Raw genomic sequence first — 27,138 nt, 5'->3', positions numbered from 1 at the left:
ACCCAATGATTAACAGTTTCGCCTCGCATAATTATTCCATCGAAAGGCTCGACTACTAAAAACCTAACCTTCGCCCCCGGGAGCAGCAATCAACCACCGCTCATCTTTTGTCCCGAAATTGACTGGGATCCGCGAGTACATATCGGGCTGGAACCCGTTCCCGGTAAACACACAGAAAAATTTCAATTTCCACCTAACAAACCGTTCGCCTCGGAGCATCCACCCCCGCCGGGAGCGTCTGCGCCCTTTCCTCGAGCGTGCTCGTCGCCGGGCTACCAGAAATTTCCCATCAAACCCGCATTTACACCTCCAATCTGAGAGAAGAGGCCGGATCCTTTAATACCACCCTTAGTAGTGGGCCTGGTTTGCAAGATAGAAAGAAAACCAAGCAAACCGAAAAGAGAGGGAACAAGAGTGAAAGGGGTTGAGGGATGGAAAAAGCCGTCGCGTCGGACCGATTTCGTCGATGAAGCCCCCAACCCACTCCCCCCCTTTTGTTCCCCGATTGAATGGTAGGCTCGATATCAATTGAAACGTTCTCGGCATCGACTCCATCGGCTCGACCAACAGAAAATTTTTAATGAAAGTCACGAGGGTGCATAAATGTAACGGGGGAGAGATCCCTTCGAGGGGAGAAGTAAGACGACGAATATAAGAGGGGGTGGAAAAGAGGGAGGGGAGAAGGGTAATCTCTGACATCTTGTTACAGAGACCGGCATAAGAAAGAAGCAGAGGGTGTGCGGTGGTGGTGGTTGGCGAGACCTCTTCGTGGCCGTGTTCAATTAAAGCGTCACCTCGCGAAGGAAACTTTTATATGAATGGTTTTCATTACGTCGCGGACTTATTAAAGCCGTCTTCGCGCGAGCATTAATATCCCTCGTCCAGACGAGTTTTGTTATCAGCCCCGACCCATTCAGCCGGCCCCTTGCTACCACCCTGGATACGTAATAGGCGGTTTTATCATCACCGGCGAGACGCTAACTAAACGGTAACCCGGCCCACGCGAATTAACGAACAATTTGCTGGCGACAATGTCCGCATTGTTGTCCCGGAACGATGGTTCTGCCGGCTCCTGAACGGTTTCCTCCAAGCAGGCTTTTTTGAACGTTGCTTACAAGGGAAGAACCCCAAGTGTCCGACTTCGATTTTGATAATTTCTTGTGAGACGATGGTATATGCATCCCCAATGATGTCTGCAAAATATTAGGTGTGGTTACTAAATAGTTTTAAAGATATAAACAATTAAACTTTCATACATTCGTCCATTAGCCGTGTAAGCAGATTGCGTGAAAGTTCCATTGTTTATATCTTTGATACTATTGAGTAACTACACCTAATATTTTGCAGACATCATTAGGGATCCATATACCATCGTCTCACAAAAAATTATCAAAATTGAAGTAAGACACTTGGGGTCCTTCCCCTGCTAGGGTGGTGTTAAGGGATTTTTTTGTACGGTTACACGATGAACAAAGAAATCAACATCCCTTAACACCCCCCTAAGCACCGTTCAAAAAAATCTGCTTAGACTATAACCTAACCCCTGGTGTTAGGGGATGTTGATTTTTTGTTCAACGTCTAACCTATACCTTTGCCATACGATTCTATCTTCTTCTTCATTCTCAATGCTTTCACAGAAGAAAATTTATATTTATTGTCCGCTTAAGTTTATTTTAATTGCTTCATGTTGTCCACGAAAGAATGGAATTTTATCTCCTCCTAAAATAAAGTAGTCTAGACTGTGGTTCTTTATGCGAAATTAAAATTTCATAGCTGAATTGCACGAAACTGGAGTGAAATGGAAAATGAATTTCCATTTTTACAAAGAATTTTTTAATTTTTCTAGTGCCCTCGCTGTTTTAACCCTTCACTGCATGATTTTTTTAATTGGGATGAAAAATTGAAGAAAGGTCAGTTTTTGTGTTTTATTTAAGGGAAAAATATTTAAAAAAATTAAAACAACATTTTATCAAATGAAATAAAATGTGTAGAATAGTAAAAAAACACATTCTTAGTTTACTACATACCAGATTTGTTAATTGTATCAGATATGATACACTATACAGCGAAGGGTTAAATGACACCTGCTCATTTTCGTCATACATGAAATCTACAGTCTAAACATAACATTCACATTTAGTAGATTGTTGAAATAAATAATTTTACTCAATTTTATAAATTTTCTTAATCCTCAAGTTTTTGTAACTTGAAAAAAGGTAATAATTCTTCTTCTCCAGAACAAATCTCTGTTCATATTCACATTCTTTTATAAAAAGAACTCTGCCTCAATGTAAATCGAACAAGCATAAATATAGAAATAACCTGATCGTAGATATTGAGTCTAAAAAAATGGTGTAAATAAAAAAATAATAATCAAAGAAAAATTTCAGTTAATTACTGGATAATGAAAGAAGAATTCTGTAAAACGCAATAAAATCGAAGAATGTTCTTTCACACATGTAACCCATTTGTGAAGTTATATCTTGAAACAATAATACTCGCAACGAGTATGTAATATTCAAGCAACCAAACAAACAATTGGCTTAGAACACTGTTCCATTAAGCAACTCAAACATAAGCTCCATCACTTACCTAATACAACTTTCCCAAGTCCAATATGACGTCACTAAACTGCTTCGTCACGTGTAAAGATTATTGTCTCGCTAATGAATGTCCAAAATCCAGAACTGTATCCTGAAACAAAATAGTAGAGACCAATAAGAATAATCATGGAATAAAGGAAAAATACGCCACGAAATATTTGTGTGATATGAGCTTTAGTTTTTGATACATGTGGTAAGGATATATTTGTAGGAACAATATTGTGATTGTAAATCGCAAGGCAGAGACATGTAACTGCAGCTGGTGACAGAGAGCTGTTGCAAGAAAAAGCCAGTTGGATTGGAAAATAAAATATATTCCTATCCACACTCATGGCACGATAGTGGCATAAAATGTCACGTGCCGTTTCATTCTTAAGATTTAAACGCTCGTAAACTTTAGATAGGATATCCGCCACTGCAACCCGCATACGAAGCACATGGCAATATCGCGGAATCTTACATTTCCTAGCGTGTACACATAATCTCGAGCGTCCATCATATATAGGCCGCACGAACATTATATTATTTCCTTTCTTGAATAATTGCGAACAAAAAAGTAACGAAAATCGTTGTGATGTGATCCTAATAGAATCCTGACATAAAATAATCTGCTCCTTAAATAACCTATAACAATATCTCTTTCGTAGGAAATTACATAAAAATAGTATTATAATATAAATCCTAACATAAAATAATCTGATCTTTGAATAACTTGAAATAACCTAAAATAATCTGCTCTTTAAATAACCTATAACAATATCTCTTTCGTAGGAAATTACATAAAAATAGTAATATAAATCCTAACATAAAATAATTTGCTCTTTAAATAACCTGAAATAATCTAAAATAATCTACTCTTTAAATAACCTATAACAATATCTTTTTCGTAGGAAATTACATAAAAATAGTAATATAAATCCTAACATAAAATAATTTGCTCTTTAAATATAACCCGAAATAATCTAAAATAATCTGCTCTTTGAATAACCTATAACAATTTCTTTCGCAGGAAATTACATAAAATAATAAAGTAAATCCAAGCATAAAATAATTCGCTCTTTAAATAACCTGAAATAATCTATAATAATCTGCTCTTTAAATAACCTAGAATAGTCTAAAATAACATTCTTTCGCAGGAAATTACAATTTAATAATTAAGTTGCATACAACCACAGCTAATTATTTTCTGTCTCGTAAAATGTAAGGAAATTTTAATGTACAATAATTTATAATCAATAATTAGTGTGTTTTCCGAAATATTATATATATTTTTTGTATTTAACAGTTTCTTAAGATTCAGTAAAAATAATGTTCACAACTACCGCCTCCTTTCGAACGTAACAGGTTTACGATAACGCCATATCAAGGCTCCCACGTTAATAAACTTCCGAGTTAAATTGTTGTTATAAATGGGTTGGATTTTAGTGTCGATTTCTATTTATGCGACCATACGATCCGGATTAATAGATAACAATATTAATAAGAGTAACGACGTTTCTTTATGAAACGGGACATAAAATAAATGGCACGTAAAGAACGTGGTTCAAGCATGAAGCTGTTTTTTAAAACCCTACTTTGATGTTGGTATAATGGAAATTTTATGAGACTACAATAAGAATTTTTATACTACTTTTCTGACGCAGGAACTTTCATTTTTTTCGAACAAACTCGTTTGAAGACGAATTATTGAACAAATAAATATTCTTATATATTTTATATTTATAGTAATATAGACTCATTTATGTAAAATAAAAATTGCCATCAGTAGCAACAAACTCGTTTAAAAACGAATTGTTGAACAAAGAGGACTGAATTCTTATATGTATACATGTTTTCTATTTATAGTAATTGACTGATTTATGTAAAATAAAAATTGTCATCAGCAGCAACAAACTCGTTTAAAAACGAATTATTGAACAAAGAAATGAATTCTTATATACATGTTTTCTATTTATAGTAATTGACTGATTTATGTAAAATAAAAATTGTCATCAGCAGCAACAAACTCGTTTAAAAACAAATTATTGAACAAAGAAATGAATTCTTATATGTATACATGTTTTCTATTTATAGTAATTGACTGATTTATGTAAAATAGAAATTGCCATCAGCAGCAGCAAACAGAAGCCAACTACAAATTTCGTTCCTGATAATTTCACTAATAGCTAAATTCTTTTGATCTTTTCTCTGTTTCAAATGTCATCCATCAATTAACACGTTTGCTACCGGCATTTGTTTTGTTGCTTACCATCCTTGTTCGAAAGTTTTATAATAAAACTTTTATTAAATGCAACGTACCCAATTTTGAATTATCAAAACAGTTCAGCGGAAGAAAGTCACGGATCCTCTGAAAATTATGCATTCTACTATGACGTTAGACAACGAAGAGAGAGAGAGTGCATAAAATTAATTTGACTGTTTGTAAGTGAACTGTCAGATTATGGACGTGACATATTTGTGAAGGTGGTAACGAACATGTTAATATTAAATGCATAAAATCCCTATCCCTAGAATTAAACACTGCCAATTGAAAATATTCGGTATCTGTCCAGCAAACTAGTTCCAGGATAATTATGATAATACACCCGTCCCAGTGAAGTACATTGGAAAGTAATAGACAACATTTCCGCTACTGTTGATAGCGATAAAGTAGTTAAGTGGCAGTAACAGCTTTCTCGTCAGACAAAGTAAGCGTTCTGATAGTTACGGGCCGTTGTTAGCGGCTTATAAAAGAGGGGATACAAGGTTTCAAGACATATTCGACTTATCCATAAATACCGATACCGTTATCGGGAGGAGAACCTCTATCCGGGCCGGCCATTTTCTTGATTCTCGGCTCGCCACTTAGCGTACTCCTGCTCGTATTACCAACTCTGCTATTTCTGCTAATGCTTGCAGATACACGGCGCGGCGCATCGTTTGCCCGCGCGGGGCACTCACGTTTGCAGTATTGTTTCGCGAGTCCGTTGCTTTGTCGAGAAATCCTGTTACCCGCGCATTTAGTCCTGCTCCCGGAACTTTGTTTCTTCCCATTTCCGAAGCGCCTTTGTTCCTTCGGATTTTCAGCCCTTGTTGCCCGCGGTAATTGAACCCGCGAGCAGCCGTTTCTGCGGTACTTTCAATAACGAGACAGTGTACGATTAAGTTGGATGATGAGCCTCCATAGTCGTTGACTAAACTTACAATTAGCGTCGTCGATTATTCGTCCACCGGTGATTATTCCGTAATTTTTTAAAGATATTGGGTTGGCAAATAAGTTCGCGTTCGGTTTTTGTGATTTATTCCACTCTAAAAAACCGAACGAACTTATTTGCCAACCCAATATTTTAACACTAACCGCATCGAGCAAAGAGTACTATACGTTCTTTTATGAAAATTACAAGACTGAATTTTTTAACCCTTTGCGCTGCGAATTATTTTTCAATTTTGTTGCCAACAAGTCCCTACTATTTGAAGTGTTTTATTTGAAGTTTATTTCAAAGGGCATTGAAGACAATGAATTGAAACAATTCTGTTTACTAATTATATTATAGATATAGCTCTCAAACTTTGTTGTAATTTATATTTCTGAAACTTGTATTTGTTTTTGACTAAAAAATAAATAAAGGAAGAACCAAATTCATATAAGAACCCGTTGTATTTACATTTTTCTTTATCTGATGTCGAGTCACACTCGACAAACGAGTGCAAAGGGTTAATTGAATATAAGAATTTTTAAGAATTGATTGAATAATTTCTAATGGAAGCACCTTTGTAATTTCAATAATTATAGGCACATGTGTGTGTGGATGAAAATTAAATTCGTTGAATTTCTAAAATGGCACTAGATAACCATCGCAAAACCGTCATGTTAAAAATGTTCAATCCCTAACTGGTATACTGGGGTCTCTCATGACCCCGACAAAATTTCTGCACACTAACTTTCGCTACTGTATTGCACGAAAATTGCAGATATCAACATTTTTTAACTTGTTTATTAAAACCCACTTTATTCGAAATTTTTATTTAAAAAAAATTGTTGCCCAACTCTGAGAACATTTGAATTATTTAGTCTTAAATGATATATCTATAATTATCTGATAAAAATGTATACAAAATTTTAGAAAGGTCCTAGGATGATAGTTCATAATCTGACTAAACACTATCCCACTCAACAGTTAAAAGACGAAAATTAGATGCACAGTAAAAGCACCAAAATTAATGAAACTCGAATTAAAAGGAGAAAATTAATTGAATTAATTACTTCTCGTTACCAGGATACATTGTGGCATTATTTGATACAGTGGAATGGGGTCAATGAGAAAAATTACTGTTCCTATTGGATGTTCAGAGTTCACGTAAGATGTTCTACGAAAGCAGGAGTGCAGAGCAAGTTTGTTGTATTTTTCTTGTAAGACAGAAACGAACCCGTTGCCATTACATGACTCCTGGAATTATACTTGGAATTCCTGTATTACCTCCCAGATGACCTACACAACCTGCATTATCGATATTCATCGATCACATTACCGTTAGGAGTACCTCTATGGGAAACTGACCCGTAAAACCGCAACGCGCGCCAGAAATGGGAAAATTTCTAATCTCGGTAAAAACTGTCGGACATTACGTAAAAAATCGAAAGAATATTGATTGCTTCATAAAACATTGATCCTGGTGAATGGAAAACACTTTTGCCTATCCATGGCAACCATAATTAAACGGAAGTAAAAATAAATTTGAAGACAGCGTTCACATTTACGATGTTATATTCCTATGAAATATTCTATTTTGTTCTTGAAGTAGCCTAGAGAATAAACAATAAAACATAATGACATATAAAATTATAAATATAAATCCTTCATGTGTCAAAGAAAAATTATTATAAAAATTGACAGAATGTAAATGTAATTCACAAAAATTAATTTTAGATGTTTCGGATAATTTTCTACTTGCTTCAGAATATGGACTGTTTTATTTGTCGATTTTCAAGTTTTCACTCAGAATTGCAGAGCAATTAAGAAACCAATGATGTCCATTGTTGGAAATGAATACACCCATTTTCATTCTACACATTAAATCAATAAATAATGTCTCAATTCATTCACATTTTAAAGAAACACATCTCACAATATAGACAGTAAAAGATTAATCACTCCACAGTATCTAAAAATGGTAAAAGGGTGAATTTCCACCCCGAGGACTATAAGAAGATTAAATAACAAATTTCATCAAGTAAAATGTAAAAGAACTACTTCCCCAACTATCTGAAATTGAATTCTAACATGAAGCTACAATAACCTTTCGAATTCTGTTTCACCACGTCGCAACATTTAATCACGTTTCTCGTCCGTTAATAAATAAATTCAGTCACGAATCTCAGCCGCTTGCGTAAGGTTAGTTACGTCGGAGATTAATTGACAAAAGCGGTAATCGGAAGAGGATCTATACCGCTCGTCATTTATATTTGCACCGCGGGGTAGCGCGCGAACGCAAGAAGCTTGTTCGTTTCGGAACCATCGCAGAAATTGGCACTTAAATTCCGCGGCCGCGGTAAACAAATAAACCGGCGAAAAGCGTTCAGGCGAAGGAGGCGAACAAATTCTTCTATAATCTGGCGGACGGTAAAAAAGTCACGCCTCCATCGTAAAGCCCGAACCGCATCGTAATCCTGGAGCAGCTTCTCAGTGCGCGCATCCATCGTGATCTAGCCGTGGCGCGGCGCGGCGGCTGCCGTTTTCAAGCTTTCTCGCCGAGCCATTTCCAGCGTGAAATTATAAACGTCAGTGCGCGCATGCATTTTATACGAGGGCACTGCGCGCGAAACTGCAGTTACTTCGTCGACGGAGCTTACTTAAAGGGATGCTGCGCGTTCTCGCGAGCGCGCGAATCTCGCGAGCCCGCAATTTTTCATTACGCGCGCGGCCAAAGGGAAAAAAAGAAGAAGAATAAACGAACGACGCGCGCGCGGAGGGGAAAAGAAAGGCAGAAAGAAAAATGGCACAAACGGCTCGCTCCGCGAAATCAAGAAGGCCACGGCCGGCGGAATTGCTTCCGCGTGTCGCGCAAGCATAATCCCCCCCCACGATGCGTCTGCTTTTCTCTCGCTGCCCCCACTCAGCTTCCACCCCCTTTCCGTGTTATTATTGTTTCCTACGGGCCAGAGAGTTTCGGAATTTTCAGGTGCTTCGTCGTCCGTGCCGTTTAATATCCGTAACGGCGGATTCAAAGGCCTCTTTTCGGGGTGAGCAGCTCCCGGTATTCATCGTCCGCGGAATCAAAGCGTTCTTTTCGCCGCCGAGGGTTATTTACGTGCTTAAAAATTAATTTTCGACGTTGAATTCCGGGTTGGTATCAGTTTGATTCCGGCCGGCAGACTAATTAGCAAAACGTAAGACGATTTGTTGACCTTGAGTTTGTATGCCGCGAGGAAGTCGGTGTGTTTTATACTGTGTGTGAAATTGCGCGTCTTCGAAGTTTGAAACGTACGAGAAAAAACTGTAAGCAGGCCATGGGCCGAGTTCGGCGAAGAACGCTTTGTTTACGTTTTTTTTCCGCGAGAACGAATCCGGCGTTTGAGCCCAGGGATCAAAAACCTAACCTGAATCGGATTCGGTTCTCAATAACCCGCTGTAACCCGCGTAGCTTCGGTAACCGGTTACTACATGGCCAACTGTAACCCGGTTAACCCGAATCGGTTTCGGTTTTTGGTAACCCATGAAACACTGTAACCCACACTAAGAGCGGGTTTTGAGTACGCAAAGTTTGAACTTCTTTTCTTATTTATAATTATGCTTTGGTGCCAATCAGTTGAATTTATCTACAAATCGATTTTAAATAATATGAGGACAACTTATTATTGTTAAAGAAATTTGGTAAAGAAATTTGTATTTTAGGTAATTATGAAGAGTATGAATGTTGTGTGTTTCGGAAAGAAGGTATATACATATAATAATAAGGCAATAATGAGCCAAGAATGCCTGGTATTGTGGTATCGTTGTTGGAGCGTCGATTGGCAATTGTTTGACGCGGAACGGAAAACGAAACGAAGAGAAGATTTATCAACTGTTTTTCGATTTTTTATTGTTATGGGTTGCCCATCCATCCCATTCTTATTTCACACGTTGTGTTCACACGTTGTGTTGAAAACATTTATAGTTCAGATTGTTTTTATTGTGTGTTCACGTTTAAATAGTGACATTATAGATGACATCATAATACTTCGGACAAACGAATTCGATCTTTAATTTTGATAATTATTGTTATTATCTAATAATCTAATTTAAAAAGCTCTTTTCAATACGATTATTACCTGAACCTGTTTATTTACGTTAGCTATAAATACTTTACGATTCGGGTTATATTCCGTGAATCTCTATTTAATAGTAAGTAACCCGCTCCGAGCGGGTCAACCCGCTCTCTCTAAGATTTGAGAACCGTTCCCTCGAGGATAGTATGGGTTACAGCGGGTTACAGTAACCTTCCTTGGTTAACCGGGTTTGGGTTAGGGTTAGGCGTCGGGTTAGAACCCCTGTTTGAGCCTGAGTGTGTGTGTTGTGTGTGCGGCCGCAGGTGTTCGGGTCGGGGCGTCCGAAACGCGTATTGGTCGGTCGAAATCGGTCGTAGCCGGTGGTAGTGAGTAGTCTGTCGTTGGCCGAACTAGGCAACAGTATCTTGATCCTCAATAAAGAGTTTATGTTCCACAATTATTCCTCTACGAATTCCTAACAGTGTCTTATTTACGAAATCTAGTTTATTTATTTATTGGTTCTTATTGAACATTTGGCGACCGTGACAGTACTGGATTACATCAGTGCAATGGATAAAGTGAAAAGGAAGAGGGCTATACAGCGCACCGGCTTCACGAAGGTGCTGAACGCTTTCAAAGATACTCTCGGGGCAACCTCCGACCACAAGGCCACGAGAGTTGCGTTTCAGATGCTCGAACTAAAGATGAAGGATTTAGAAGAAACAGACATTCAAGTGAGGGATATGATGTTCGAGTTGCCGGATCCAACTGATGAGATGATCGAACATGAATGTAAAGAAGCGGACGATTATAAAAATAAATTCCTCGGCGCGAGGATAGAAATGGATGAGTTTTCGTCGACGTTATATGACGCACCGGTAATATTCAGTGCGCCAAGTGAACATAACGAAAAGAAGAGATCTCTCAAATTGCCGAGGATAGAATTGCGCAAAGGGTATAGCCGGATAAGATAGTCAAAAATGCCCTTGAACCGAATTTTATCGACGATGTGCCATTCGATAGAGCGCCAAGAAAAAACATACTGTGCAAACTTTCAACCCTGTATCTCGATCGGGAGGGTAGTTATGGGGTAAAATCGAAAAATCAGTTTTTGGCCTATTTTCCCTAGTTAATGACGTTTAAAAATTCTGAAAAAAAATCTGACACATGTCAAGAACCCAAATACATACTTTGCAATTGGTTTCAAATTTTTAAAATGAAAATCCTGCTTGTAAAAAATAAAAAACCTCAAAAAAATCGAAAAAATGCAGATTTCACATGGGAGTTCTAGAGTGACAACATTTATATTTTTACAGTAGCAGTATATTGTTATAAGTATTGTTCATGAATTTTTTCAGATTTTTTGGTTTGGTGCGCCGTTGTTGAAAAAAAAATAAAAACCGATTTTTTTCGGCGTTTATTCCGAATTCGCACGCTGACGGACTCGTGAGTAGTTTCCCTCCGACGGACAGCAAATATGATAAAGCGATAGCTGGTCTACGAAATCGTTTCGGACGGGAGAACTTGCAAATTAAAGTCTACGTGCGCGAATTTTTGCAATTGATGCTGCAGAACGTTCTGTCTCGCGGGAAAAATGTGAAGATATCTAGTTTATACGACAAAATGGAATCACATTTAAGAGCGTTAGAGTCTCTCGGCGTGACGACGGATAAATGCGCAGCAATGCTGATTCCTCTCGTTGAGTCGTCGCTTCCGGAAGATTTACTGCGGGTTTGGCAACGCAGTCCGTTGAACACCTTGTCACAGCAAGAGACAGCAGGTCTGATGATTCGAATACGGAGTTAGTTCAACTAATAACATTTTTGGAAGGTGAAGTCCGGAATGAAACTGTGTAATGTCTATAAATAAATATGAATTTTTGTTGTGGATATTATTTCAATTTGTTCTTGAGGCTGACAGTTTGCCTGACAACTGCCAGAAGTGCTTGAACAATCGTGGAAAGTAATTTTGATGCCACTCTATATACTGTATATGATAGTATTTCTGTGTTTGTATAATAAGTAGACTGCGGATCTTTATGAAAAATAAAAATTATCTTCATCAATTACAAGACACAGAAGCCATATAAAACTTTCTTTCCATTTTCAACAATTTTAATTAAAAAAAGAGAATAACATTGTGGGCGTTCTTAAATTGTCTTAATGTTTTTTTACGGTTTTGAATTACATCCACTGTTTTTAAGCGTTCAAATAATTCTTTCATATCGACCATATTTACGATTTTGATCAAATACATGTATGTATTCCAACATGTCCATAGCAATATCAAAACCGAACATTGTTTTCTGTTTATATATTTAGTCATATCTAAAACAATATAATTTGTGTATCCAGAGACTTGTCTGATATTAAACTTGAACATTACCTCTAATATAAAGGAGGTATTTTTCGTGATCGCATTATTTGAAAGAATGATAATAATTATTTTTCTCGGCGCAACGGTTCGATCAATTTCTACACTAAATAAATATAGCTAAAGAGAGGCATGAAACTCTAATACCTCTAATATAACATTTTAAACCAACGCACACTTTATGAGTCGTCGCTCTTCTAGCGTGGTTAGAAAAATTGTAAAAAAAGTTGTTGATTGTAAAACAACAGCGATTCTCATAATTTAAAATAACAGTGCTTACTGGAAGTCGCTGTATTTATGAATCCCCAGCGATAGTTTCCAAATAAAAGGAAGAAGTGCACGCTGGAGGACAGTGAACTTAAAATTCGCGTTGTGCGGTGCAAGGTAAGTGTATTCGCGAGATTTCGTATATTCGAAGAATGGAAAAAGGTAGTATTAAAATAAAGCCACGGCGAGGGACAAAAATGTGACGAGGTACGCAGCCGAAATAAAAAGAAGCCACAATTATGAAACACGACTGTGAAGGAACCGCAGCGAGCGTGTTCCCGCGATACGCAGACGTTGTAAAAAGGGAAGAGAAGCGATGCGAGGAATTGCGGGAGAAAAATTCCTCGTTAAAAATGAATCGGAATCCGCGCCATCGCCGTCACGGTTACTTATCGATTATTTTTTCTCTGTCGTCGCCTTTTTTTCCCTCGTATCATCGGTTCGCTCACTCTTCCTTTCAATCTGATACATCGCAATTCTCTTGTCGGTCTCGGTTGCCGCGAGAAGCGTTTCAAAGCGGATTTCGCGGAGCGTGGCCGCGTTCGAACGTGATCCCAGCAATTTGTCGCAGCGTAGCATTCATCGTAGCAAATCAAACCGATTAAGAGCACCCATGTATAGCCGAGTACCCAGGGCTCCGACCCGCCAAACCGGTTCCGGTTGGTAACGGTGCAAAGCCGGCTCTTTTTTTCCAGCTTTCGTGGGCCCGCCGGATTTTGCGGTCTTTCTAGATCCTTTAGAACCTGCGAGGCACGAAGGCTCTCCATCCAAAGCTGTTACACGCTCGTGCAAAAATCATCGAGGTTTTTGTTCTTGAATTTTGAAACTATACAGCGACTCTCACTAATATCCGCGCACTCTTAAAGTGACGATAACATTTTTAATATTCGACGATTTTTCAGAAGGAAGAGCAATTGCTTTGTTACACGAGGTGAAAAAATTTTCGAAAAAAATTGCTACGTACTTGCTGGAATTGCAGAGAAAATTCTAAAAGTTGTATTTTGCAACTTTTTCGTGTGCGCTTATATGGAAAATTTAGAAAATACGTTTCGTAGATTTGTATCAATTAAACATTTTTTTTTAAATTTAATATTCACTCGTAAACATACAGTACTGGACAAACTAAAGTACGCACCTCGAATATTTTTACAATCACGTGTATAACTTCGTAGTTTTTACAGATATAATAATTATGTATTTCTGAGTCTACTTTTAAGTTTTAACAAAAATAATATCAAAAACATTGAACATTTTTCAATAGACAGGTCCGTTAAAGTACGCATGTGATAATAAGAGTCAAAATTAAGTTCTAATTGAGAACTAGTATTTTGTGTGGCCCCCTTTGCTCGTATGACCTCTTGCAAACGCCGAGGAATGCTCTCAACGAGATTCCGGATGTGCTGTTCGTCGATGTTTCCCCACGCCTTTTCCAAAGCTTCGAATAACTTGAATTTATTCATTACGTCACCCTTGTCAACCTTCTGGTCCAAAATGGACCGCAGATTTTCAATTGGATTTAAATCCGGCGATTGTGCTGGCCAATCTAGCACTTTGATCCTCGAAGCACGAAAGAAAGCAGCAGTTTTATGCGTGGTATGTTTAGGATCGTTATCTTGTTCGAAGATAAAGTCATCTTCCAGACCAATCTTTAGCAGAGACTCCCCTAAATTCTCGTTGAGGATGTCAATGTATTTGTCTGCTGTCATAATACCATCGATCTTGACGAGATTTCCCACACCCGACCACGCAAAACACCCCCACACCATAATACTGCCTCCTCCATGCTTGACAGTTGTTTGGACATTTTTATCCAGAAGCTTTTCGCCGGGCTTCAACCAAACCAGTGTTCGTTGTTTATGACCAAACAGATCATATACTTACTCTCATCGCTCCCAATAACCTTTTCCCAGAAGTCCACTGGCTTATCGACGTATTTTTTTGCAAATTGGAGACGTTTCAATTTATTAACTTTTCGAATTAAAGGGCGACGCTGTGCAAAACTGCTCCGCAGCCCAGCTTCCCGAAGTCTCCTGCGCACGGTTCGTTCAGAAATGTTGAATTGCACATTTTCCCTGATTACACGACTGGTAACAGTCGGATTTTTCTTCGTGTCCCGGATAATTCTACGATCCTCGACTGAATTTGTCTTCCTCTTCCGTCCGCGACCGATGTTATCGGCTACTGTGCCAAGCTCTACAAATTTTTTGTAGATCTTTCTGACCGCTGCGTCACTAACATTGTACTTTTCACCGATTTTCCTATTGGAGAGCCCCTTTTGCCGGTCGTTAACTATTAATTTTCTAATTTGTACGGAAATTTGTTTCGTTTCCATGTTATTCGTAATGGAATGATACAATTTTGCTTCTAAGAGCACTGATGGCTAACTGAAACTTTATTAATACGTTTATTTGTAAACATTCTTTTATCTCCAACCGCAAGAGAAGGTATCCTACATGCCATTATTGCTGAAAGTAACTAAACACTCTAGTACGTACTTTATTTTGTCCGAGGAAAATATGACAACAGACGTAACGTGCTTGACTAATGAACGATGTTTCATGTTTTTAACACTATATCTCATTGAGTTTAAAAGTAAACTAAGGAACCTTCTTTTTGTGCAAATACATAATTATTATATCTGTAAAAACTACGAAGTTATAAACGTAATTGTAAAAATATTCGAGATGCGAACTTTATTTTGTCCACTACTGTATTCTGAAAACTTTTCAGTATTTTTGAAAATTTGCAATCATCTGATTGACTTCGCTAACTAACCTGTACATATAATAAGACTGCGGATGTTTACGCAATTTGCAATTTTTGTAGACGAATTTTAATAGAATCAAATAAAATCTTATTTTCAGTGGTCTCTGCAGGTCTGAAGTAAATAAAAATTGTATTAGATTCTGTCAAATTTGATCTCAAACATTTTTCAAAAATTTGCACAACCTATAAAGATCCGCAGTCTAGTAAAATTCTCACGAATGGATGAACTTTCAACTTTCACATCATTAATCAAGAACAAATGTCTCGTCGAACATAATCTACGAGTTCGCACAGATGATTACAGCCCCGTTGACTTGACCTACCGCATAGAAAATGATTCCTTCATTCGCAGTTGAAACTGCACAGTGAAGGTAAAGGAAAACGGAATGAGATCGAAGAACATTCGAATCTCCCGCCCACGTTTGAATTTTAAAGGTTCGTGGGATGAATCTGATCGACCGTGGAAAATCCGATTCCCTGCGCCTTCCACGTGATTTCGCTAACGCTATTTGCGAGTTCAACGATGCTCTGCGAGATGGAACATCTTCCGAGTGACATTATTCTAGGAATAAGAGGAAGCCTTACTGCGTGCGTGGGCGAGAACGAATGGGGATTATTTTTGAGTTTCGAAGGAGGCTTTAAGCAGATTCCCGGGGATTTGGTTTCACCAGTTTTCTCGACAGAGTGAACACAGTTTCGCTGAAGTAGGCGGTGGGATTCTCAAATCTCGAACACGTGTGCCAATGCACTATATGTATGTTTGATATGACGACAACGTTTAGTCGTTGGTGGTCGTAAGAATTTTCTGCAGTACAAATTAGATTATTACACTTAGTAAATTACTCACGTTAACATAGCAATTTTAAAATACTAGGCTGGCAAGAAAGTAATTTCAATATTTTAAGGTGAAATAAAACCGAATTTCTTTATTCAAACGATGAGCTTCAATCAATAATAATAAAAGCATACAAATATGTACAAAATATTGTAAGAAAGTTGCCAATGATCTTTGATGTTGAAACAACATTAAATAAATAAATTTTAAAAAAGGAATAAAATAAAATATTTTCTTATTTATTCTTTTTTGCAAAAGATCATCGAACGAAAGGGAAAATATCTTATTCATTAAAGTTCACTGCTTGAATAAAAAAATTGGGCTCTATTTCATCTTAAAATACCGAAATTACTTTCTTGCCAACCAAATAGTAAGTAGGTGGAATATTAATGAGTACACTGCTTTTTCTATTTATATGCAAAATAGTTACCACTGAAAAATTTCTTTTTATTCTAATAATTTGAATAAATAAAATATATATTGATATTCTGGAATTCCTTTTATCTCCTTCCCATTTTAAATGGAAACTATGTATTTGCTGTTGTCATAAATGCATAAAATTCACTATTCCACGCTGATTGCAGGGAATGGAAGTTGGAGAAAATTTATTTTGCCGCTTATTAATATTTATAAAATAGGAATGATACTATTTTGTATTTCAAATACTAATTTTCTCTATTCGAATCAAATACTTAATGGTTCTACTAAATGTTAAGATTGAGTTCCCATGATTACGTGTAGACAGGATGCTCAAGCAATTATACATGGATGATACAGACCTCTCAAATAAAGTAAACAAACATTTTAATACAGTCTTAACTGCACATACATGTCACTATTAACATAATACAACTCCCAATACAGGAAATTAAATTCTACTTGATTTCCTTTTCGATAATTGACGAATTTGCATAGACATGCGCAATCTAGTGAGTGTTAATAAATAGCAGAGTATTATCAGGAATTCATATAATCGGGTTAATCTTGATTGATCGTTCGAGGGAACTTCCACTCCAGTGAACTCTATCAAATACGATTTATAAATGGCATTCTCCAGCTATGAAGTGAAGAATCGGCAGATCAGACTACATACCGAAGGATATAGAAATTTAATGGTTTAGAAGAAGCGAAATAATTATTCACATCATTATCGCAGACATTATTACATCATTATTCCACACATAATTAAAGAACCTGCATGTGGATAAGAAACTGACACGGAAGAAAACGTTCTTAGAATACAAAATTGAACACGTCAATCAATGCATAAAAATCGAAGTTTTCATGATGATTAATACATCATGGTATTATGAATTTAAAAATACTGTTACATAATTTTCGACCTATTAATACTATTCACGGCAGAAATTAAATTTTATTGAATACGTGTTTATCACAATTGCAGTAGAAAACTTTTACTTTGCATCAAGACTAGTTCCCTATTTAAACCTGTAGGGATCGAATGATCGGTTCCTTAAATAAGTTTAATTTTACATTATAAGAACTGTATACTTGACACAAAAAAATATTTAATCTTACAAATATGTTAATCGTACATTTTGTTATACTTTCATATTTCTTAATCTCTTTCCTCACGAAATCGTACAAACCCTGAACACTTTTGACCCAGAGCATAAAAATTCAATCATTCAGTATCTAGTAAATTAATTACACACGAATGGTGTGAATTTATTACACAAATGCTGTACTATGTAGTAGCAGTAAAAAGATTAAAGTGTCTACGAAAAATACCTTCAAAAATGTCTTTTAATAAATTGATAGATGAAGCAGTGAATGGTCTAAGATCATTAATCATGTAGTTATAGGAATGGTCGATGAATAGAACCCGAAAGGAAGGTAAACGCCGTGAAAATCAACGAATTCTACAGCCAACAATAAATTCTCGTATCGAATCCGAACACGTTCAAATGTTCCGCTGATTAAACTGTAACGCGTCGGGTTTCTTCGCGAGTTCAAATTACCGTGGAATTGAAATCGAGAAGCCAGAATTTTTCAAACTCCGGAAATTGCGTGATCGCTTGCACGGAAGGCTGTGTTCGTTTATTACGCTCGAGACGATCGGTTCAATTTACCGACTTTCAATTTAGGATTAGAGTAACAACGGTAGATTGTTCCTGTTAAAGTGACCAGTTTCCGCGGTGATCACACACCGGACAGATATCAAACGAATCGGGTTTTTGCGTGGAAACACCGAAACAGCCTGTGCGCTGTTAATTATAATGAACCTGAAATACACGCGAAGAGTGGTCAATATACGTTCGGGTTTGATTAAGAGATCCGCTGGTTTATTCGTTCCGTGTACAGCATTACCGATCCCTGTGATCGACGTTAACATTCGCATAACACGCGCCGAACACTTCGCATTTCACCCGTTGCAATCGCAACTGTTCTCCTCTCCCTGATAAAAACGAGAAATTTATTATGTAACACGAACGATTTGCAATTTACTAAAAAATACGTCGATCCACATCTTCGTTATTTAAACTGTGCAAATGTTGGATTTATAATAGCCTAGTGTCCCAGAAAAAAAATATTTCATCAAAATCATATTACTGTATTATACAGGGCAGTGCCGTAACGAGGGTGTGGCGAAAGAGGCGCCCGCCATCGGCGCAACTGGGTTTGGGGCGCAAAGCAAAGAATACCACTGTTTTATGTTTTTATTATACATATTATTCTAACATATACCTACGCAGTGACTCCCATTAATATTCGGACACTTTATTCTATACGATTCAAACTTTTTTCGGTAGCTAGAGCACTTAGTTCACTACAGGATGTGAAAAGAAATTTTTTCGGAAATGCATATTGAAAATTTCATCGAAAACGGTCTACATTGCAATGAGCTACATACGTTTAAAGATGAGAGCTTAAGGGTGAAAGTCACAGATTTTCAGCCTTGCCAGGGCATTTCGCCCTTACGTGATCATCTTTAAACGTTTGTAGCTCATCGCAATGTTGACCGATTTCGATGAAATTTTCATTATAAATATAAGTTACCGAAATCTATAAAACGCATTTTTTAAATTATCGTTACAGGCCCAGATAAAAAAGTTGACAAAACGTCATTTTTAAAAATTTTGTATAATTCCTACCAATTGCAATCGTATTAAATTTTCGTTTACTTATTCTCTAGCGAACTAGCCGGTCTAACATCTTAAAAAAATTAAAGTCCTTTGGTCCAATTTCTAAAAAGTTATGCGATTTTTAAGGGTGTCCACTTTAAATTGTCAGTGACTGTATATATATATAGATTTTGAAAATCGGGAACTAGAATGTCCCCTTGAGCGATATTTTCGATTTCGGAGAATGCTATCGAAAGTAGAAGCGATTTTCCATTTGATCCGCATGGAAATCGTGTGGCAGGTTTATCGGGGGAGCCGATGCATCTTGCCGAATCTGAAAACGATCTTTTATCCCCCACGGCGCGGCACGATATACGCGCGAGTCTACTAGAACACGACACATTCGGTTTATCGTCGATCTTCCTCCCGTGCTGCGAATCTGCGTCTACACGTTTAACCCATTAAGTTAATCCGGTCGGTAAATTCCGCTGTGGATCCGCAGCGACTGGATTTTTTGGTCGAGCTTAAACGCCTGCTAAATCATTTTTATCGAAAATGCTTGGGAAACCTTGCATACGTACAGCGTATTAATAATGTAATTCATGTTAACAGCGGCGGTCTGTGAAAATTTACATGATTGGGTATAAAATGTTCCCGACGCGATGGTAACCTGCTAAATCACTTGTGTGTTCCGAAGATTTTATAATGAATTTCAGCACTTCCATAGCAAATTTACACTAGAGTCTATCTATTTTCGAAATTGTTTATTTTCGGAATCTATTTCTTTTGAAATTGTCTTCATCAATTAAAAGACACAGAAGCCATGTAAAACTTTCTTTCCATTTTCAACAATTTTAATAAATCGAGAATAACATGTGGGCGTTCTTAAATTGTCTTAATGTTTTTACGATTTTGAATTACATCCACTGTTTTTAAGCGTTCAAATAATTCTTTCATATCGACCACATTTACGATTTTGATCAAATACATGTATGTATTCCGATATGTCCATAGCCATAGCAAAACCGAACATTGTAGAGTCCGTTTATATATTTAGTCATATCTAAAACAAATTAATTTGTGAATCCAGAGACTTGTCTGATATTAAACTTGAACATTACCTCTAGTATAACATTTTAAACCTGCGCACACTTACGAGTTGTCGCTCTTCTAGCGTGGTTAGAATAATTGTAAAAAAAAGTTGTTAATTGTGAAACAACAGCGTTTCTCATCATTTAAAATAACGGACGCGATGGTAACCTGCTAAATCACTTGTGTGTTCGGAAGATTTTATAATGAATTTCAGCATTTCCATAGCAAATTTACACTAGAGTCTATCTATTTTCGAAATTGTTTATTTTCGGAATTGTTATCAGAATATAGGTCAGAAAAGGGTCCAATCTCAATAATCGTAAATTAAAGAATTTGTAATTCTACTGTTGATAATAAAGAACGATTTGTCTTGATTAGACTGCGGATCTTTATGCAATTTTCAATTTTTGTGGATGAATTTTAAGAGAAACTGGAATAAAATAGAATCTTACTTTCCGTGGTACTAGCCTTTTTGGATCTGAAATAAATGAAAATCGTACTAAATTCTGTCTTATTTTATATCCTAGCATTTTTTGAAAATTTCAGAAGCCATAATTGCATAAAGATCCGCAGTCTAGCGGATCCTGTAGTATAAGGTAAAATAGTATTCTTCTCGAAGGATCTGAAAGTTCTAAGTCCTATTTCTCCTGCAATTCCCTAACAAAGCTCGGGAAAAGATAATTTCCTTGGCAGGGATAAAAATTCCAAATTTATATACCAAATTCGTGATTTCATTTCTCACGCAAGCCTCGTCGCTGCACAAAGATCCCTTGTTCAAAGATTTATCCCCAAAACTGGTGTCGCCTTTCCACCGAGTGTGGGCCTGCGATGCGTCAATTGTTATTGACACTGGGGTACGGTTGGTTTGTTTTCCTGATACGAAACAAAACACTTAAGGGGCTAGTATACCCTCGATTTGTAACTAGAAGATACCTAGAATCTTACTAGATTTTGGGTCGAAAATATGGGTTTGCGGCCAGACGTTGATTGACCTTATTAGAACAAATTGTGGGCTGTGTGAGGGCTCATTCGAAAGAGGAAGGTTAGACGCAGCGCGCTTTTCTCACGAGGTTAACGAGATTATGTTTATATCTAATAATATGATGGCCCAAAGTAGAGAAAAAATCTAGGAAAAAATCCCGCAGATTTCAATGCATTTTCTGTCTCTAATAGACTTTTTTGGCTTATGAGATGAGAAAGGCGCGCTGCGTTGAACCTTCCTCTTTCGAATGAGCCCTCACACAGCCCACAATTTGTTCTAATAGGGTCAATCAACGTCTGGGCGCAGATCCATGTTTCGACCCATTTTTCTAGTAAGATTCTAGTTATTTGCTAGATATTTGCTATTTACTAGAATCTTACTAGAAAAATGGGTCGAAACATGGATCTGCGCCCAGACGTTGATTGACCCTATTAGAACAAATTGTGGGCTGTGTGAGGGCTCATTCGAAAGAGGAAGGTTCAACGCAGCGCGCTTTTCTCATCTCATAAGTCAAAAAAGTCTATTAGAGACAGAAAATGCATTGAAATCTGCGGGATTTTTTCCTAGATTTTTTCTCGACTTTGGGCCATCATATTATTAGATATAAACATAATCTCGTTAACCTCGTGAGAAAAGCGCGCTGCGTCTAACCTTCCTCTTTCGAATGAGCCCTCACACAGCCCACAATTTGTTCTAATAAGGTCAATCAACGTCTGGCCGCAAACCCATATTTTCGACCCAAAATCTAGTAAGATTCTAGTTCCTTTCTAGTTACAAATCGAGGGTATACTACCCCCTTAAGGGGGTAGTATAGGCTCGATTTGGAACTAGAAAATACCTAGAATCTTACTAGAAAAAAGGGTTGAAACATGGGTTTGCGCCCAGACGTTGTTTGACCTTATTTGAGCAAATTGTGGCCTGGGCGAGGGCACATTCTAAAGAGGAAGGTTAAATGAACTGCGCTCTTCTCATGATTTTAACGAGATTATGTTTATATCTGATAATATGATGGCCCAAAGTAGAGAAAAAATCTAGGAAAAAATCCCGCAGATTTCAATGCATTTTCTGTCTCTAATAGACTTTTTTGACTTATGAGATGAGAAGAGCGCACTGCGTTAAACCTTCCTCTTTAGAATAAGCCCTCACCCAGTCCAAAATTTGTTCAAATAACGTCAAACAACGTCTGGGCGCAGATCCACATGTTTCGACCCATTTTTGTAGTAAGATTCTAGTTCCTTTCTAGTTACAAATCGAGCCTATACTAGCCCCTTAACTTTCAACCGTACCCAAGCCCGTAACTAATTTTACGGGCCAAGCATGCCAAGCTTCTTCCATTCTATTGGCCAAGCATGCCAATAAATAACTCGAAAATGACAATGTTCCACTCGATCGCGGCACAAACCCAGTCACGATGTCTAGACAATTCTAGACAGTATGTACAAGTACTATTTCTGAAATAGTTTATGTGGATAATGCTTGTAGCACGATATCCCGTACATGGAAACGAAGAAAAAGGTTACCGAGGGATGCTAATTAGAACTGGAGGACGAAAAAGTCGTCAGGGGAGCGTGAATGCCGCGGTACACCGGTTCTTATCGCGTCGACAACAATATCCACGAAAGGGAAAAGGGGGGGACGGGCTCTGAGAATTACGCGCGGATGCGAATACGCTCCAGAGCGTTCGCCATAAGCAGGCGAGAAGTGCAAGCTCCGTCGGCGGTGCTTGAAACTTAATCCTCCGCGTCGTCGTAAGATAACGGCACTCGGCGCCGCATAAACTTCATTGTCCTCGGGGTAAGCGGCCGTTGCAACGTCGTCCCGTCACCCAGCCCGGTCTCTCATTGTTTTCGAACAGTTTCTGACGTTTGAATGACTGTATCGTTACACCTAATTCCCGGCTGTGCTGTTTTTCGGCCGTGGCTGCGCGACCCCATTAGTTTACGGCCAACGTTATCGCGTGTACCCTAACCTGGCTTGCATTAACACTTTATTCACCGAAAACCTATTATCCACTTGGCTGGAACCTGAGCCTAGAATTCCAGCTACATCTTCTTTGATAACAGAGGTGTGTGTTCCCCCCCTTCGTATGCAACCTGGGTCGTTTTTGCCACGAGCGAAATTTTACTCTTCGATTCCTTTCTTTCCAATATTTATTTTCTCCCATTTGAACATTTCACGTTTTAACGATTGCATATTAAAATAGAAACTTTAATACGTAATACAGGATTTTTTTTAGATTTTTGTGTATAATCTAGAATAGGAAAAAATTAGTCGTGAATGTGAACGACCCTGTATGCAGAAGGCGTCGATAAAAATAAGGGACAGACGAAATTAATAGTATTCACGTTTAATAGTCTCCGTTCATAATCTTCGTCGCTTTCCTTGAAAAGGGTGATTCCCGTGGTTATTTGATGCAACCTTTTCCTTTGCGAAAATGTTCTCTGCGGTGTTGTTAAGGAGTTATTAACGAAACCCACGGACCAATCAGTGTGTCCGACTTGGTGGCAGGTTCCACTGAGCGTAGCGATGGCGTCGTGCCGCGGTGAAGCAGTGAACAACAGAGAGAGCAGAAAAAGGATTGATTTAATTAAAAGTCTAAAGAAATGTATACAATCACTGTGCCACTATAAAGTATTGACAACATGAGAACAGAATCTCATTTTGACTCGAGGAAAATGAATATCGTGTTTAACAGGCTATGCACAGCAAGAGGTAAACAATTTCTATTTGAAAAAAATCGTAGACTTTTATACTATTTCGCAAAGTTCCTTCACGCATCGTTCCGTGCAATAAATCATAGAGCGATCGGCGACGTCAGGACGCAACAAATTAGGGCCTACAGGATGCATCGGAGTTCCCGGAATATCGTAAAAAGTTGTTCGACGTTAATGGCTCGGTAAAGATTGCGAAGAGGAGAGCTCGTGACACGAACCAAAGGACAGAGTGCCGTTACTCCGCGGCTGGATGCATCGATGCAACGTCGTCGTCGTCCTATCTCTTTCTCGCTCTCGGCTACAATCCCACGGGGGTCGAAGTTTTCGCTGAATTATGCATGATCCCCACCTCCCTTGTCCGCCGTGATAACCGTTGACTACCAGCGCGCCGCCTCTTTCACCACGCCTTATTTAATAATAACGACACCGTCGTTCCCGCGGCCCTTATCGGCTCTTCGTCATTTCGCGCTGGCTGCATAGCCGTCCCCGTAAAACGCTGACGGCTGACTGGGAATCTCGTAAAACGGCTATATGATTTTCCATGGGAATGTATTTTAATACCTCGCCGTGGTAATCGTTCAGTATTTACTGTTGCCGTGTTTCGCGAGCGCGCTTTGATCTCCCACGCGCCGCTGCTAACAAAGGGCAGTCGAGGTAATTAAGGACACAGAGCTCAAAGATCTTTACAAGGATCACGGCCGAGGCGCCATTATCCTTCTCGCTTGCCTTGTCAAGCCAGTGGGTCAAGCTTGCCTCACTCGCGAATCAAATTGAACGGATTTGATCGTTCCGATAGCTCCTAATGAAAATCGTTCTGGCCCTCTGAATTAACAATTTAGCTTCAATGTTACAGTTGGGGCAAAAAAAATAGGTCACTCAATTAGTTTCTTTATTTTTAGTTGGTAGATAACATAAATGAAGTTTCCTACTTCTTCACAATTTTAATAATCGCGAAACGAAGAGTTTGGAATTCGCCAATTTCGAAAAGTTTCCTTCAATTGTAAAAAGCAGGAACCAAATAAATTTATTTCTTTAATAATTTGGATGAGTTGAAAATAGTACGACGTTCTTAAATTCTCAAGTTCTGTACTGTTTCAAATCGCAGCTGATTATTTCTTTTTTTACGAGCGCATAATATATTACTCTTCAATTGTAAAAAGAAGGTGCCAAATTCTTTTGTTCTAACAAACTGAATAAATTGAAAATAGTACAACGCACGTTCCTGATTGCTCTCAATTTTTCTACTGTTTTAAATCAGAACTGATTTCTTCTTATTATATTATATTATATTATATTATACTATTAAATTCTTATATATTTTCTCTTATGTATTCATATTATAAAATATATTCAATTTATTCAATTTTCAATTTATTCAGAGCAGCTCATTGTTATCACAAGTGCATAAAATGAAGTTTTTTCGTTAACAATTGATCAAGATGAATTTATTTAATAAAATTAAAGTAGCGAGGCGACTACATATCTCCGACGATCGTCAGGCGGTCGAAAAGCCGCAGTTCCTTAAAACGGAAAAACAGAGGTGTCCGATAATGATTAACGACGCTCTCGAACCCGGGAATCGCGAGTCGAAGCGTATGTATCGGTAACGCGATACCGGGTCCTCATTAATCACCGTGTTTCCCCAGCCGGTTTCCCTCGAAAAGAGGAATTTTTGCCTTTGAAAACCCGATTGTAAACAGCAATTTTCATCGTGCCGTTTTCACCGGGGCTCTTTTCTTCCAGTTTCTCTTTTCTTCGAGTTCTCCCTGCGGCGGATCCTGATTTCCGCGACGCGAATCAGCGGGAACCCGCGCGCCGCGCGGCGGGATCCTTCAAACATTCATGCCTCCTTATCTTTTGTTCCGGTTCAGTCGTTTTAAATCCTGATGGCTCCGTGTTCTGTCTGGCTTCTTACGTCACCGTGATAGAGCATTAATCAACCGTCAGTTCCCGAAGCTCTCTATCTTTTTCGCGGCTATGCGCGCCATCATTCATTCGCGCCCCGGCTCCATTACAATTTTTCAACTTTACCGTCAATTTATGAACGCCGCTTCCGCGGGCAAAATAAAATCGCTTTCTCGGCATATATCTTGTACAACGTCGCATTTTTCTTCGGCGGCCACCTGCCTCGAATTGTGCTCGAAAAATCAGAAGTGAAGTCCGCTCGAGAGCGTTAGATTTTCCGAAATTTATCGTCGGGAACGGCGCGACATGTGCCGCGCCTTCCATTTTCTGTTAACCCGGTTACTAACTGCGGTACACACGTGTTTCGATCGTGATTTTGTGTTCCGTGCTGAGAAAATCGATTTCATTTTGCGCACAATTTCATTCTATGATTATTAAATGAATTTCTGCGATGATAATTATGGGAATCGGTGTCAAATAGAAGCAAATGAAGTGACAATTATGCAACCACATTCTTAAATTCATTCAATCCTTCCATTACTGCTTCAAGTTTCATTCACCAATATTTTAAACATGTTTTTTTCATGTCTTTTTGTTATTCCAAACGGAACGTTATTATTGATCATTAGTGTACGAATCTGTGTATACAAAATAAAAATATTCTGCATTCATATATTGTGGAAAGAATATATTAAAAATATTTAAGGACATCAATGTATTAGTTTCAGCTTAATAGGATAATTAAAAGAAGGATACAATTTTTATTTGGCTCCTGTGTCCTGCGATCGATACGAACATTTTTTATTTTGCATAAATATCCGCAGTCTAGTTATCACTATGTTGTCGAAACGAACGCTAGCAGCGAGATCGCGTTAATGTTTTACGTCAATGACAGAAGTAATTAGCAGTATGCTCGGCCAGTGGGATTATCCATCACCTAGTTTTGTTATTTTTACTAAAAGCATAATGAAAAATGAAGTTTTAATTATAGAGATACAGTGTTGTGAACCGGATTATATTTTTTCCGAGTTCCGAGCGTGATATCGCAATATTTAATAGACTATTTTGAGCGAAATATGTTCGATTTATGGAAGAATTCTTTCGGCAAATTGTAGATGTAAAATTTAAGTACTTTTCTTTAATGTCGTCGTAATCCTTTCAGTCATCAGATACGAGTAGGTCGATAATGGGAACCTTTCCGAATATATGAAAATAACTTTTGATTTTCGTGTCACGTGGACATGAAGGACGAAATCGTGCTCGCTGGCACTGAACGTGCATTCTGTGGCT

At 37.9% G+C, this 27,138-nt stretch overlaps 1 protein-coding gene across 4 annotated transcripts in view; it reads right to left on the bottom strand.

The window, feature by feature from the left end:
- Positions 1-27,138, bottom strand: part of Pgant9 (polypeptide N-acetylgalactosaminyltransferase 9) — a 498,492-nt gene that overhangs the window by 239,695 nt on the left and 231,659 nt on the right. For all 4 annotated transcript variants that reach the window (XM_076428489.1, XM_076428492.1, XM_076428491.1 and 1 more), the window contains one exon: positions 2,593-2,694. The gene's annotated coding sequence lies outside the window, so the exon portion shown is untranslated. The remainder of the gene's footprint in view (positions 1-2,592; positions 2,695-27,138) is intronic.

Source organism: Lasioglossum baleicum, chromosome 8, assembly GCF_051020765.1.
Source record: "Lasioglossum baleicum chromosome 8, iyLasBale1, whole genome shotgun sequence".
Taxonomy (NCBI): domain Eukaryota; kingdom Metazoa; phylum Arthropoda; class Insecta; order Hymenoptera; family Halictidae; genus Lasioglossum; species Lasioglossum baleicum.
Note: the sequence above shows the minus strand (reverse complement) of the source record. Positions and strands in the feature narration are given on the sequence as shown.